The sequence below is a fragment of the Onychostoma macrolepis genome, chromosome 03, assembly GCF_012432095.1.
Source record: "Onychostoma macrolepis isolate SWU-2019 chromosome 03, ASM1243209v1, whole genome shotgun sequence".
Taxonomy (NCBI): domain Eukaryota; kingdom Metazoa; phylum Chordata; class Actinopteri; order Cypriniformes; family Cyprinidae; genus Onychostoma; species Onychostoma macrolepis.
In genome coordinates this window covers 52,417,868-52,431,881 of record NC_081157.1, presented here as the reverse complement: position 1 = coordinate 52,431,881, position 14,014 = coordinate 52,417,868, and the positions used below count along the sequence as shown (strand labels likewise).

At 36.8% G+C, this 14,014-nt stretch overlaps 1 protein-coding gene across 9 annotated transcripts in view; it reads left to right on the top strand.

The window, feature by feature from the left end:
- The first annotated feature begins 4,225 nt into the window (after positions 1 to 4,225).
- The window catches only part of LOC131536478 (NACHT, LRR and PYD domains-containing protein 12-like), a 62,987-nt gene continuing 53,198 nt past the window's right edge, over positions 4,226 to 14,014 (top strand). For 7 of the 9 annotated variants that reach the window (XR_009269984.1, XR_009269983.1, XR_009269982.1 and 4 more), the window contains exons 1-2: positions 6,595 to 7,074; positions 7,744 to 7,804. The gene's annotated coding sequence lies outside the window, so the exon portion shown is untranslated. Of the gene's footprint in view, positions 4,431 to 6,594; positions 7,075 to 7,743; positions 7,805 to 14,014 lie in introns of those variants that run through there. The other 2 variants (XM_058769424.1, XM_058769425.1) reach the window with 2 other exon arrangements.

Here is a 14,014-nt window from a genome sequence, read left to right as displayed (position 1 = left end):
GGTTTGGTAAGAAAAAGCTCTTAATTCCAAAGATAATACAAGCTAATCAGTGTATTCAGTAGGTTGCATTAGTGGCATAAGTATACAATAATGCGACAATAAAACAATGCATTTACTTTTTACTTTTGATACTTAAGTACTTTTAAAAACATGTACTTCCGTACTTTTACTTAAGTAAAAATCTGTCTTTACAACTTTCACTTGTAGTGGAGTAGTATTTGACCAGTAGTACACATCCGCCTCTGGCCATAACTTGATTAATAGTCAAACAAGAAATAATATAATTAATATCAATATGAAGGGTATGGCAGCCGTTTTAGTCAGTTCCGTGCTGTCTTCACGAGCAGAGGCGTAGCAATAGGGCAGGCAAGGCAGGCAATTGCCTGGGGCCCCGCATTTTGAGGGGGCCCCCCGACAGCTGACCATTTGAACAATCGGAAATGTCATTATTAATAATATACACGTAACATGGAGCAATATATCTGCATCCCCCCTAGGGGGCTCCCTCTCGCGTTACGCTGGATGTGTAGCATTACGCTTGCTTTTTCCTCGTGATGCGTCGGCCGCCGTTTTCAAACTGGCACAGCACTTACTCATGCATTTACTAGGCTATTTTAAAAATGAAAAGGACTTATCCATCTGGCAGCCAAAAGCAGAAAAAAATCAAGAAGAGGAGGAAAAGAGGAAACATGACAGCGGTAAGTTAAGTGATGGAGATAAGATTGACTTAACGATAATTATATGACAAACAAATGTTTTTGTTGTTAATTCCAGCTTATTTTCGTTTAATTATTTGCTAGATGAATTACTAGTCCAATTACTAATAGGGTTACTGGAAAACAAGTTAGCTAGGGTTGCACTTAGCAGCAGGATGTATTATATAGCATTTAGCAGGTATTAATATGCTGCAACAGAATAAGTGGTACCAGGAAAGACGTGCACGTCACCACTTGGCAAGTTTCGGTACTGTGTCTTGCTGCCAGCGGGGAGCTCACAAAACAATATAAATAAATATCATTACATTTACTTAGTTGACATTATTTATTTAGCTCTTCTACATTAAATTAGTTGAGTTAACATATAGTTGTCAACTAACAATGAACTAATAGTTAATAAACTTTAAATTAAATTAAAAGGATTAAATTAAAATGCTAATCATATATTTCTGCATGCAGGAGCATTACTTCCATTACCACCATGGAAACTTGAGCATTGCGCTTTATCTGCTGCTAACACTTCCCATCACCGTTGCCTCTGGTGAGAGAAGTTTTTCAGCTTTAAAGCACTCGTAAGCACCATTTTTAAGGTGACAATCCGTTACTGTAAATATGAAGATTGTTCTGTATCTTCAAGATTGTATTGTACAGTATTGTATCTTCTGCCATAAAGATGAAGATTAAAATTGTTAAAGAATAAGCACTTTGTTTTAAAAAATAAACTATTTATGTTATTTATGTGTTTTGGCTACTTTTTTTATGTTGTATAAATATATATCTAGGTAACAAAGATATATTAACAAAATAATCTTTTAGAAGGGCCTCATCTAATAATTTTGCCTGGGGCCCCCACTTCATCTTGGTTCGCCTCTGTTCACGAGAGAGAGCGGAAGGTTCCTTTTTTTTTTTTTTAATTAATGCTTGAACAAATAGTCAAGTCAAGTCACCTTTATTTATATAGCGCTTTTACAATACAGATTGTGTCAAAGCACTTAACAGTATCAAATTGGAGGATAGAGTGTCAGTAATGTATAATGATAAGATTAAACACTCAATTTTCAGTTAAAGGCATTTCATTATTGAATTCAGAGATGTCATTGTCTAGCTCAGTTTAGTTTAAATAGTATCTGTGCAATCAAATCGGCGATAATCGCTAGAAATTAAGTGTCCCCAACTGAGCAAGCCAGAGGCGACAGCGGCAAGGAACCAAAACTCCCTCTGTGACAGAATGGAGAAAAAAAAACCTTGGGAGAAACCAGGCTCAGTCGGGGGGCCAGTTCTCCTCTGACCAGACGAAACCCGCAGTTCAAAAGTTTATATTTCTATTTTAATTTTGTTGCAATTTCTAACAATAGTAGTATTATGTAGTTAGGTATTTTATTATATTTTAGTTATTTTGTTATTTTTGGTTGATATATCTGGGGATATATCTCTGGGGGTCATCCGGGCGTCCTGGTCTCCGCCGACGATCAGAGCCGCAGACATCACCTCCCGGCGCCGACCTATGGCAAGCCGTTTTAACTTTTATTCATTCTCAGGATATGACTTCTTGATATCAACAATTACATTTTCACTAGTTAAAATGTTCATTCTTGATATCAGGAATTAGATTTCCACTAGTAACAATGGCTATTTTTGATATCAGCAATTGCATTTCCACTAGTAACAATGTTAATTCTTGATATCAACAATTACATTTTCACTAGTTAAAATGCTAATTGTTGATATCAAGAATTAAATTGTTGATATCAAGAATTAAATTGTTGATATCTGTAATTGTATTTTCACTAGTTAAATGTCACCATAGGCTGCCATTCAAAATCAATTGTTGATATCAAGAATTAATTTCTTACTAGTAACAATTTAATTCTTGATATCAGAAATACAATTCTTACTAGTAAAAATGTCTATTCTTGATATCAACAATTAAATTGTTGATATCAAGAATTAAATTCTTGATATCAACAATATAATTCTTGATATCAACAATTTAATTCTGATATCAACAATTTAATTTCTGATATCAAGAATTAAATTGTTGATATCAAGAATTGGGAGGGTAATTTTTGATATCAACAATTAAATTGTTGATATCAGAAATTAAATTGTTGATATCAAGAATTAAATTGTTGATATCAAGAATACACATTTTTACTAGTAAGAATTGTATTTCTGATATCAAGAATTAAATTGTTACTAGTAAGAAATTAATTATTGATATCAACAATTGTTTTTGAATGGCAGCCTATGGTGACATTTAACTAGTGAAAATACAATTACAGATATCAACAATTTAATTCTTGATATCAACAATTTAATTCTTGATATCAACAATTAGCATTTTAACTAGTGAAAATCTAATTGTTGATATCAAGATTTAACATTGTTACTAGTGGAAATGTAATTGCTGATATCAAAAATAACCATTGTTACTAGTGGAAATCTAATTCCTGATATCAAGAATGAACATTTTAACTAGTGAAAATGTAATTGTTGATATCAAGAAGTCATATCCTGAGAATGAATAAAAGTCAAAACGGCTTGCCATACCGACCCACCATCTGATCGGACACGGACCGAGAAACAGACTAGGAAAGAAACAGACAAACATTAGCGCAGATGCCATTCAACTTACGATGTAACGAGTACATCGTGTGTTATGGGGAGTGTTCCCGGTTCCGGTTCATCTAATTAATGCAGCCTAACAATCCTTTAACGGATTTGAATAATAGAAGCGTATTAATGTGTTATGTGTAAGCCAGGCTAAAGAGATGGGTCTTTAATCTAGATTTAAACTGACAGAGTGTGTCTGCCTCCCGAACAGTGTTAGGTAGACTGTTCCAGAGTTTGGGTGCTAAATAGGAAAAGGATCTGCCGCCCGCAGTCGATTTTGATATTCTAGGTATTATCAAACGGCCAGAGTTTTGAGAACGCAGCGGACGTGGAGGACTATAATGCGATAAGAGCTCGCTCAAGTACTGAGGAGCTAAACCATTCAGGGCTTTATAAGTAATTAACAAGATTTTAAAATCTATCCGATGCTTGATAGGGAGCCAGTGCAGTGTTGACAGAACCGGGCTAATGTGGTCATATTTCCTGGTTCTAGTAAGGACTCTAGCTGCTGCATTTTGGACTAACTGTAGTTTGTTGATCAAGCGTGCAGAACAACCACCCAATAAAGCATTACAATAGTCTAACCTTGAGGTCATAAACGCATGAATTAACATTTCTGCATTTGACGTTGAGAGCATTGGTCGCAATTTAGATATGCTTTTGAGATGAAAAATGCAGTTTTACAGATGCTAGAAACATGGCTTTCAAATGACAGATTGCTATCGAACAGCACACCTAGGTTCCTGACTGATGAAGAAGAATTGACAGAGCAGCCGTCAAGTGTTAGATAATGTTCTAGGTTATTACATTTGGGGTTTTTAGGTCCGATAATTAACACCTCTGTTTTTCAGAATTTAGCAGTAAAAATTACTCGTCATCCAGTTTTTATATCGACTATGCATTCCGTTAGTTTCTCAATTTGGTGTGTTTCACCGGGCCGCGAAGAAATATAGAGCTGAGTATCATCAGCATAACAGTGAAAGCTAACACCATGTCTCCTGATACAGAACAGAAGTCCCACACAGGGAAAAATACGCCGCCTTCTTGTTACGCCCCTTTCCGGTTACTTTCAGCTTGATCTTCTTCGAGTGCTGCATGAGTGTAAGTTCATAGATCTTTATTTTTCTGTCATATTGTGATAATGTTGTCGCTGCTAGTGAAGCGCTCAACACAGCTGTTCATTACTCGAAGCTTTTCAACACGGTTTTATCGGAGCTTCCGCGTTGATCGTAACATCATAACCACTGCTTCTGATTCAGTTCATAAAGAGTGATGTGCGTGTTATTTACGTGCATGTTTAGCGCCATTATCGTGTTATATTTAATATTAGAGAAGATGTATACTGAGGTGAATATTTATGTTTACTTTGAGTTTAATTTATGGAATTGGAATTCATATAGAAACGTTTTTAATGCAATAGTTACATCCAGGGCTGGACTGGGAGAAAAAAATCGGCCCTGGCATTTTTTGGTCCTGGTGGCCCACCACCATATATATATATATATATATATATATATATATATATATATATATATATACACACTGTGTGCAGAATTATTAGGCAAGTCGATATTCTGGTCATATTTTTTTTCCAAGAACATTTTACCAATTCCAAACCACATCAATCTTAATAACTACTACTGATTTTGTATTTAATCTTTTTTTTATGATGTGTAATTGTCCATGAAGGCTGAAAGTCAAAAACTCCTCATTTCAGGTGTGCAGAATTATTAGGCAGGTGTTCTTTAACAGATAAAATGAGCCAAAAAAGAGATTGAACTCAGACTAAAAGTAAAAAAAAAAAAAAAAATGAAATGCCCATGAGAAGAATGCAATACTAATGCAATAATAGAATTGGCAGAGTTAAGGCATGACCATTGGGCAGAGAAATGCTCGTTGGGTCAGCACGGTCAGAAAAAACAGGTGGAGAAGAAAAGACACGTTATCTGCAAAAGAATTAAGATTTAAGGTGTGAAACCATCAGGAACCGTTTAGTCTCCAGCACCACCATTTTCCAGAACTGCAAGCCTCCTGGAGTCTCCAGAAGAGCAATGTGTCAGGTTCTCAGAGACTTTGCTTGGGTAAAACATTATTTAAAATGACCCTCACTTAATAAGAAAAACATGTTGAAGAGTGACTTTTGAATGACCAGCATCACATCCTCTTGTGCCACAGTTTGAAGAATTTATCTTCCAGAATCTGGCAGTAAGTTTTAGGAGCTTGTTTTAATCAATCTCTGCAAGACAGACTTTTCAGGATAGGAGATGAACTAAAAATGAGCTCCTAAAACTTACTGCCAGATTCTGGAAGATAAATTCTTCAAACAGTGGTACAAGAGGATGTGACGCTGGTCCTTCAAGAGTCACTCTCAACTTATCTGTCCATAAAGCCTATAAAAATATCAGTCTTCATATATTTCACAACACTTCATCATGTTATTACTAATGGCGCGCGCACACAGGATAGATGCCTGACTCAATTCCGAGTCCCGATCAAGCACTTTATCGATTCAACTGCTCTCCTCTCCTCCTCCTCCTCCCGGCTCTTTACGCCGCATTACTCACCGCAGAGCAAGCCTGTTCTTTATAAAGCTGCTGTGAAAACGTGGAAGAGGCCGACGAGGAAGAAGTTGGGTGAAGCGTTCTTTATATAAGCGGAGCAAAACACTTCATGACTCCGTCTATAGCGCATTGTGATTGGGTGGTTTACGCTGTCAATACAGGAGACAAACCAATGGGCCACTGGCTGCTCGTAGTCCCTGCGTGATGGTCCTTTATGGCGTCAAATCTATGCCATTAATAACCGAGCGCACCACTTATGCTGGCGCGCGCGGTAAATCACTTCCGCGAGAGGAAAACAGATGTACACTAATTTCAAACACTCGTAAACACTTATAAAAAAATAAAAATAAATGACAACTTGCATCTGGTCTGTTGATGAAGCCATGTCTCAGGTCACATGTGAATTATGGATCGCCTTTTCACAGGCGTCCAATCACAGCTGACTTCCGGAAAAGGGGAAGTAACCAATGGCGTTATAGATAACAATTAAAACAGCAAGCCCGGCTCCACGACTGACAAAAATAGAAGTGTTCGTGCCAGCAGGTGAGAGAAGATCGAGCGCGAGGGCTTGTATTGCGCGCAGAGAGCAAGTGACGCGCGAGCGAGTGTTTGAAATTAGATCTGTTTTCCTCTCGCGGAAGTGATTTACCGCGCACGCCAGCATAAATGGTGCGCTCGGTTATTAATGGCATAGATTTGACGCCATAGTCCTTGGCAAAACAAAAACAAAAATTCTGTCGGCCCCTTCAGTGCGTCAGCCCACCGGGAAAATGCCCGGTACGCCCGATTACCAGTCCAGCCCTGGTTACATCTAGGCTACATCAAAATAATTATATATCCTAGTAGTACAAATTCTTCAGGACAGTGATGATCTTCAGCTCCGCTGAAAGCTCGCGAATACTCAGGTGGTAGATAATGTCACATCGTCTGTGTTTTTTTAGTAATTAAAACCAAATGCGTTCATCAGTGATTGTATATCAAAGGCAGGGACGTGTTAGTGTGAATTTAATTCTGTGGTTTCAATGGAGCGAACGGGACTGAAGCGCTCGTCTGTGACATGGTGGCACAAATCGACAGAACTCCGCCTTCGCTGACAACAGCAGCACATTTAAGCGTCAGATCGTCTTTTATTTCACACAAACGAACGAAATTATACTCGACTACAGATGTTTCATTTGTTACAGGTATGTCTGTACCGCGAAATGTAAAAAAAAAAAACTAACTTTTCAATGACGCAGGAGTCGCATTTACAGGGTAATATCCGATCTGACACTTGGGTAAAGTTGGTTTTATATTCGCACATCACAACATTCACACATTTCCGCGTTCAATAACTTTCTAATTATATGTGCAATAAAGTTATTTTTTGCAAATTCTAATCAGCGACATCATTGTCAACCTACTACATTTTTTTCCACAATCGATCAAAATGTGCGCTGACCGCTTACACAGCAAGCGCAAATGCACGTATCCGATTCATATCTGATTTATTTCCACATATGAATGAGGCCTGAAACCGATCAGAACGTATCGGAATCCATGCGATTTTTCCCCTGCTTACACGGTCGTGGGCCGTACCCGATCTGTGACACATGGGAGGAAAAAAATCGTACTTGGGTCACTTGAACCATGCAGTGTAAATGCGGGCTTTTTTTGTTTATTTCAGACTAAACCATATTTGACAACCTTTGTTAGCTTAATGACTGTACAACGCTGGATAATATTAAGTGGCACATCCTGAAGAGATCTTCTGTCTCCTGTCGCACTTCTAGCATTCCACAGAACTTCAGAGATGTGTAATGTTTCAGTAAAGAAACAGTTTTGTGGCAAACTGAGTTTTATTCTATTTTCAGGAGGAACAGGAAAAGCATCAACACAGATCCTCTTCTGATTCGGGATCTACACACTCTCCTGGTAAGAGAGTAACAATACTCACACCTACTGGTTAGATTTAGTGCTGGCAAATACAAATACATTCTATCGTCACAGTATGGAGAAAATCAGTTAAAGTAATTTAATTCAATTCTTTGCTGAAAACCGGTGACCATCTGTCTTTACTGGACTGCCTTGTGGGCACAAAGTGGTTGTCAAATAACTTCCTCCGCGGGTCCTTAACAAGTTTTAAAATGTATTAAATAAAGTTTTGCTTAAAAAAGGCCTTAAAAAGTCTTAATGTCTTAAATTCAGATTCAGTGGGTCTTAAATATCTTGGGTCTCATTACCGCAAAAGTTTCACCAGTCTGACGGACCCAGTGACTGTTCACAATCATTGGACAGATGGAAGAGTATGTTTTCCCCGCGCTGTAGTTATTGCATCATCAGAGAGAGTTGCGGAGGCAGAATGCAGGTCGAACACCACCAGCTCGCTGACAAGCCTCCGAGCTGCTTTAAATGGGTTAATGCAAGTTTACTGAAAAATTGCTCGAGGATTTTACTTGCCCGACGGGACAAATAGCCTGATTAAAACTTAAGTGACATTTTATTACATTCAGCATAAACAGGGATTGATAATAGTGTATTTCTGGTATCAATGTTGCGCTGTTGAGGCTCATGCTGTCTGTCTCTGTGAGAGACTTATACAGAGAAATTAAATCAAATGAGCATAACAACAAACATAAAGAAACTCACAGAACAAACATACTGAGGTAAAAATTCAAAATGTTTAGTTTATTTATAACATGCTTATGATGATAACATACAAGGGGACTATTTTGCTAAATATTTTCATGATTGCAAATGTTACATTGATTTTGGCTCAAGAAACACGTAGTTAAGTAGTTACTTACATTTTAGACAGAACAAAACAGTCAATATTCTATTTCACCAGCGAAAATAGTTCCAAACAAAGATCAGAAGTATTGCACATTCTCCAAGCAGCACTCACATGTTTGTTGAATGACTCAGTGTTTTGAATGAATAAGTGATTACCGCCACCTGCTGGTGGTTTAGTTAGTTTAAAAGTATGCATTTTTCCACCAACATTTCTTATTTGTATATTCAAGAAAATGTATTTAAAACATTAATCTCATAACATTATTTATTGCGGTTGTAAATTTGTAGTGCAAATTATTTAATTTGATTGCCAACAGCCCTGTTGTGTATATTACATTTCTTCATCAGCTGTAAGAATTTGACATGAAAGATGACGCATACATTTAATAAGGTTAAAAAATATTGGACTTTATGGAGGTAAATAACAACCTGGGGTAAATATTAAAAACATGCAGATTTAAATATGTAAATGCTGAATAGAAAACTGATGAAAATATTGCTTCATTTACACCACCAAAAATATTGCTGATGTGGAGCTTTTGAGGGATATTTTGTATGGGATATTGTCTGCAGATATGAATAGTTCTCTGTATATCGTAATAATAAATAGCATTTTTGACAGCAATGATATTTTGTTTTCTTTTTAAATTTAAAAACACATTAAATATTACATTTACGTATGTAATATAATGTGTATTTCCTTCACAGGTTTGGTCTTAAATTTTACATATGGTGGTATTAAAAAGGTCTTAAAAGGTCTTAAATCTAACTTGTTCATATCTGTAGACACCCTGTATAGTCTTAACACTGCTTTTCTTACTCTTTCACTATATATGACACAATTTTAAGATGAAACATATACATTTTATATATAATCATATATACAGTAATATATAACTGTTATCCTAAGATGAAACAAACATTATATATAGCCATTATATATTGCTATATAAAACTATATATAACATTATATATTGTTTTTCGGAGGAACGAAATGGAGAAATCACCAAGGAGCAAGTGTGTAGTAATGGCATTGTGAACTGTGGAAAAGCTTTTCAGACCTCTGAGGATTTAGAACAGGCATCCTCAAATCTGGCCCACTCCTGCAGAGTTTAGCTCTAATGCTGGGTACACACAACAAGATAATCGGGCTGATTTCGGGCCGACTTCTCTCCTTCCGATAATCCTAGGTAATGTCCCGATTATCTTCTAAAGATGATCTTATCAGATTTTCCTGTGGTGTGAGGTGTGTTAAGATTGACTGAATCTGCTCGGAAGAACATTGGAGGCGCCCCGATCACGAATCGTAAATATTCAACATGTTGAATATTTACAATCAGAAATCCTGATGTGTGGGGGGAACCCCGAGGACAAACGCGTTTATGATCTGCAGTAGGGATGGGCAGATGAAGCTTCATGAAGCCTCATTAAGCTTTTCATCTTTTCAGCCAAGTGGTCTACAAAAGGGTTCATTTCTGGAGCCTTAATTTGCTCACAATACCACCTGGTGGCCAAAGAGTGTAAAACAAGCAGATATATTACAGACAGAGGTGGATAGTCCAGAAGTCAAAAAGTAAAAGTCCTGCCGTGTGTTTATTCCACCCATGAACTCAGCAGCTGATTTCACCAGAGGAGGAACCAAGTCAGTCCTTTCAAGTCACAAACGAGTCTCGAGTCAAATCCCAAGTCCTCAAAGAGTTAAAGTTAATAAGATAATTAAGAGACTAATTAAATGATGATTGTGCATTAGTGATGAACACCTGCTGTTATTGAGAATTACAGAGGATCAGATGTTGATGTTTTATTGGTTAAAATGATGCCACCATCATGGCAATCAGTGTTTGCTTTAGTTGGGCTCTTGGCCCTTTTAATAACTGAAAGTGGATTGCTTTTAAGCAATTGCAATATTGCTTCACAACAAACATTTGTGCCTTTGCACGTTGTTGAATTAAAAACTTGAGGAAACAGATGAGCTTATACTATTGGCTTTTATGTCACTTGAATGAACATCATGAAGGTGTCTTTCTTTGGTTTATTGACTGACAGTCAGCTATTACAGAACTGCAAAAATTTATTATTAAACAAATGCCATAGTAACGCTTAAATACTGGAAAAAAAAGAATTATATTGCTCAGGCTTTTAGACATGAACACTTATCATACGATCCTCAACAGTGGTGACAATAATTATTCATACTGCAGTGCACAATGGGAGTTTTTACTATGGTGTTACCCAATATGCATTGCAGCATGAAGCATTTTGTTGATTGTCACCATTGTTGAGATTCATATGCTGGTTCTTGATGTCTGTGTGTGTCTGAATAGTGCTGGAGTTTAAATATTTATATTCATTACACATATTGAAAATTCATTCACTGTGACTATTACAGCAGTACATTCATTGCATACTGTAGTCTCACAGGGTTGGTTATTCAAAACCTGAACATAAAAAAAAAAGAAAAAAAAAAAAGAATTTTGTATAGATATATATATTGGACGTAAACAGGTCAGCACCTGATGATTATTTCATCATATGAAAACAGCTGATAGCTGCTCACCGCACAGCACTGATCTCTCAGCTTTACAACAGCACATACAGTGTTACAGAGAGAGATATAACACAAGAAGTCAAGGGTCAAGAGCCCAACAAAAGCAAGCACTGATCTCCATGATGGTGGTATCATTTTATCCAATAAAACATCAACATCTGATCCTCTGTAATTGTCAGTAACAGCAGGTGTTCATCACTAATGCACAATCATCATTTAATTAGTCTCTTAATTATCTCATTAATTTGAACTCTTTGAGGACTTGGGATTTGACTTGAGACTTGCCCTTGTATGTTCTTTGTTCTAAAATTGCAATTAAAAAAATATATATATATTGTTTATTCTCAAGTCTCCAGAGATTTTGCGAGATTTCCCGTGTTCACAGTCGGTACTCTGGTTGAACATCTGTTGACATCGCAGCACACCACACACGATAGGAGCAAAACGGTTAAATCTAGGATTTTTTTTGTCCTCATGTTTGTGGTCTCTCACATTTTGAAGATTGTATAAGATTTTAAAAATCTTTTAGTGTGTACCCAGCATAACCCTAATCAAACACACCTGAGCATGCTAATCAGAGTCTTCAAGATTTCCGTTAATTGCAGCGAGTCTACAGCGGATTTCCATCAATTGCAAGGTTGTGCCCTTAATGTCTTAAATTTACTTTTCATAATTCTAAGGCCGTAAATATGCTTACATTTCAAGAAAGACGAGGTGTATTCAGCCTGCTGAAGGGGATGTGATCAAAGCCTGGAGTGGAGGAAAAGCACGTTCCTCTCTCCGCTCTAAGCGCTCTGTAATCACTCCGCTGTGGGTCCACTCTGGGTTTTCTGCTCCCGCTCACGGAAAAACTGCTCCGTGTTCACTCCATTAGTTATTAGGGATAACAGGGGGAAAAGAAACATGTAGCACATTGTTGTTGTTGTTCTGCCGGCACATCAAAAATCATCCCCGCCACGGCTGCAGCTTCTCACTGACAACATTGTAACGCCGCTCGCATCATTCACAGTCGGGTTATTATCAGAGAACAGCAGAAGTCGGCGCGGGATTGCGGCTATTACCGGTAATAATCATTCTACAGATTCCCGCAGGTTCCGACGGAATGCATCACATTTGCACCTGCTTTTGAGTCTTGAGAACTCACTCGCGCACTCTCATCTGTGCACAGATCGTGATAAGGAGAGTGACAGCTTTTAATAATTATTAAGGGTGTTTGCAAATGTCATACTGATTTAATACAACAGACCAATAAACAAGTACTGCATGATTTTGCTCTACATCATCAACGAAAATAGTTCTAAATAAAGTAACAGCTGAGCCGCTGCGCATCTCTAAAAGCAAACACAGCGGTTTCATTCATGAATGAATGAGTCAGTGATTCATGATTTCACATTCATAAAGACAGTCACTTGCTTCATTCCTGAATTAATCATCCGATCGAACGAATCAATTGAATGAATTATTCAGTGAAGAAATCATTGACTTGCCGCCACCTGCTGGTGGTTTCAGTTTCACTTTTTAGCATATAATTTCAGTTATTTAAATCATTTAATATTACTGTATTCAAAATGTTATTTTTAAAACATTAATCTCCACATGAATCTATTAATTTAATTGCACTCATGCCACCTCTGAGCCTCATTAAACGTCTGAAAATGTACCTACAAACCACTTTTTTGTTCTTCTGTGCCACCTACAAATTATTTTTTTATTAATACTAATTTCATATGATTGGTAACTTATTTGTCTTATTCTACTTCTTGTTGTATTGTTTTAAATATAAATTTTAAAAAGCTTATAAATATACAGTACATTTTTGAATTTGACATAGATGAAAATGATGCCATTGTAAAGGTAAAAAGAAAATACCCCTGTAAGTCACTTTAAGGAGTCAAATGTCACTTCGTATTAGGAAGGCTAATTTTTTGATCAGAATCTTTGATTATTGATCAGAAGGTGCTCCTAAATGTTTTAAATTAGGAGGACACAAGCACTCCTAAAAAGAAAAGTAAGCATCGAGCCATGTGTAACATATGAGGTCTTAAAGAGACAGCAGCCTAAATAAACCTGCTGATGTCTTTCATTATACAGTGAAGACTATCCAGTGTTATTTTACAGTTGAATAGATTATAGTTAGACCTAACTGAAAAATATGAAGTACTGATAATTTAATTTGTATCTTGTTATTGTTTTTGTTTGTACTATTTATTGTCATTAATTTACTTGTTCTTATTTTATTATTTTCTATTTGCTTGTCTTATTTAGTTGAAATAAATTTGATTCTGAGTGCAGGTGATTGTTGGGTGGGGAGGGGGCGTGGTCCATGGAAATAGTCCTGCCACCACAGCTGGAATAAATCCTAGAGGAAACACTGCATACATTTAGAAAAATGCATTTACAAAGGTAAAAAGAAAATGCCCCTGTAAATCACTTTAAGTCAAATGTTACCTCATATTAAGAAGTTTTTGATGCAAGTTTTTTTATTATTGATTAGAAGGTGCTCCTAATTTTAATTTTTTTTTTAAATTAGGAGGACAAGCGCTCCAAATTACAAGAAGGAAAAAAAAAAAAAGGCTCTTAAACTGGGTGTGTGACGGGTATGGCTGTGGAATGGGGTTTTTGGCCGATGAAAAATTTTCAGTCAAAAGATTTTTTTTCTTTAACCCCTGTCATTAGAAAATCACAGGTAGGTGAGTTTGATCAGGGTTGGAGCTAAACTCTGCAGCAGATTGGCCCTCCAGGGAAAGATTTGAGGAACCCTGGTTTAGAAGATTTGTTTGAGGATTGTTTTAAGGTAAAGGGTT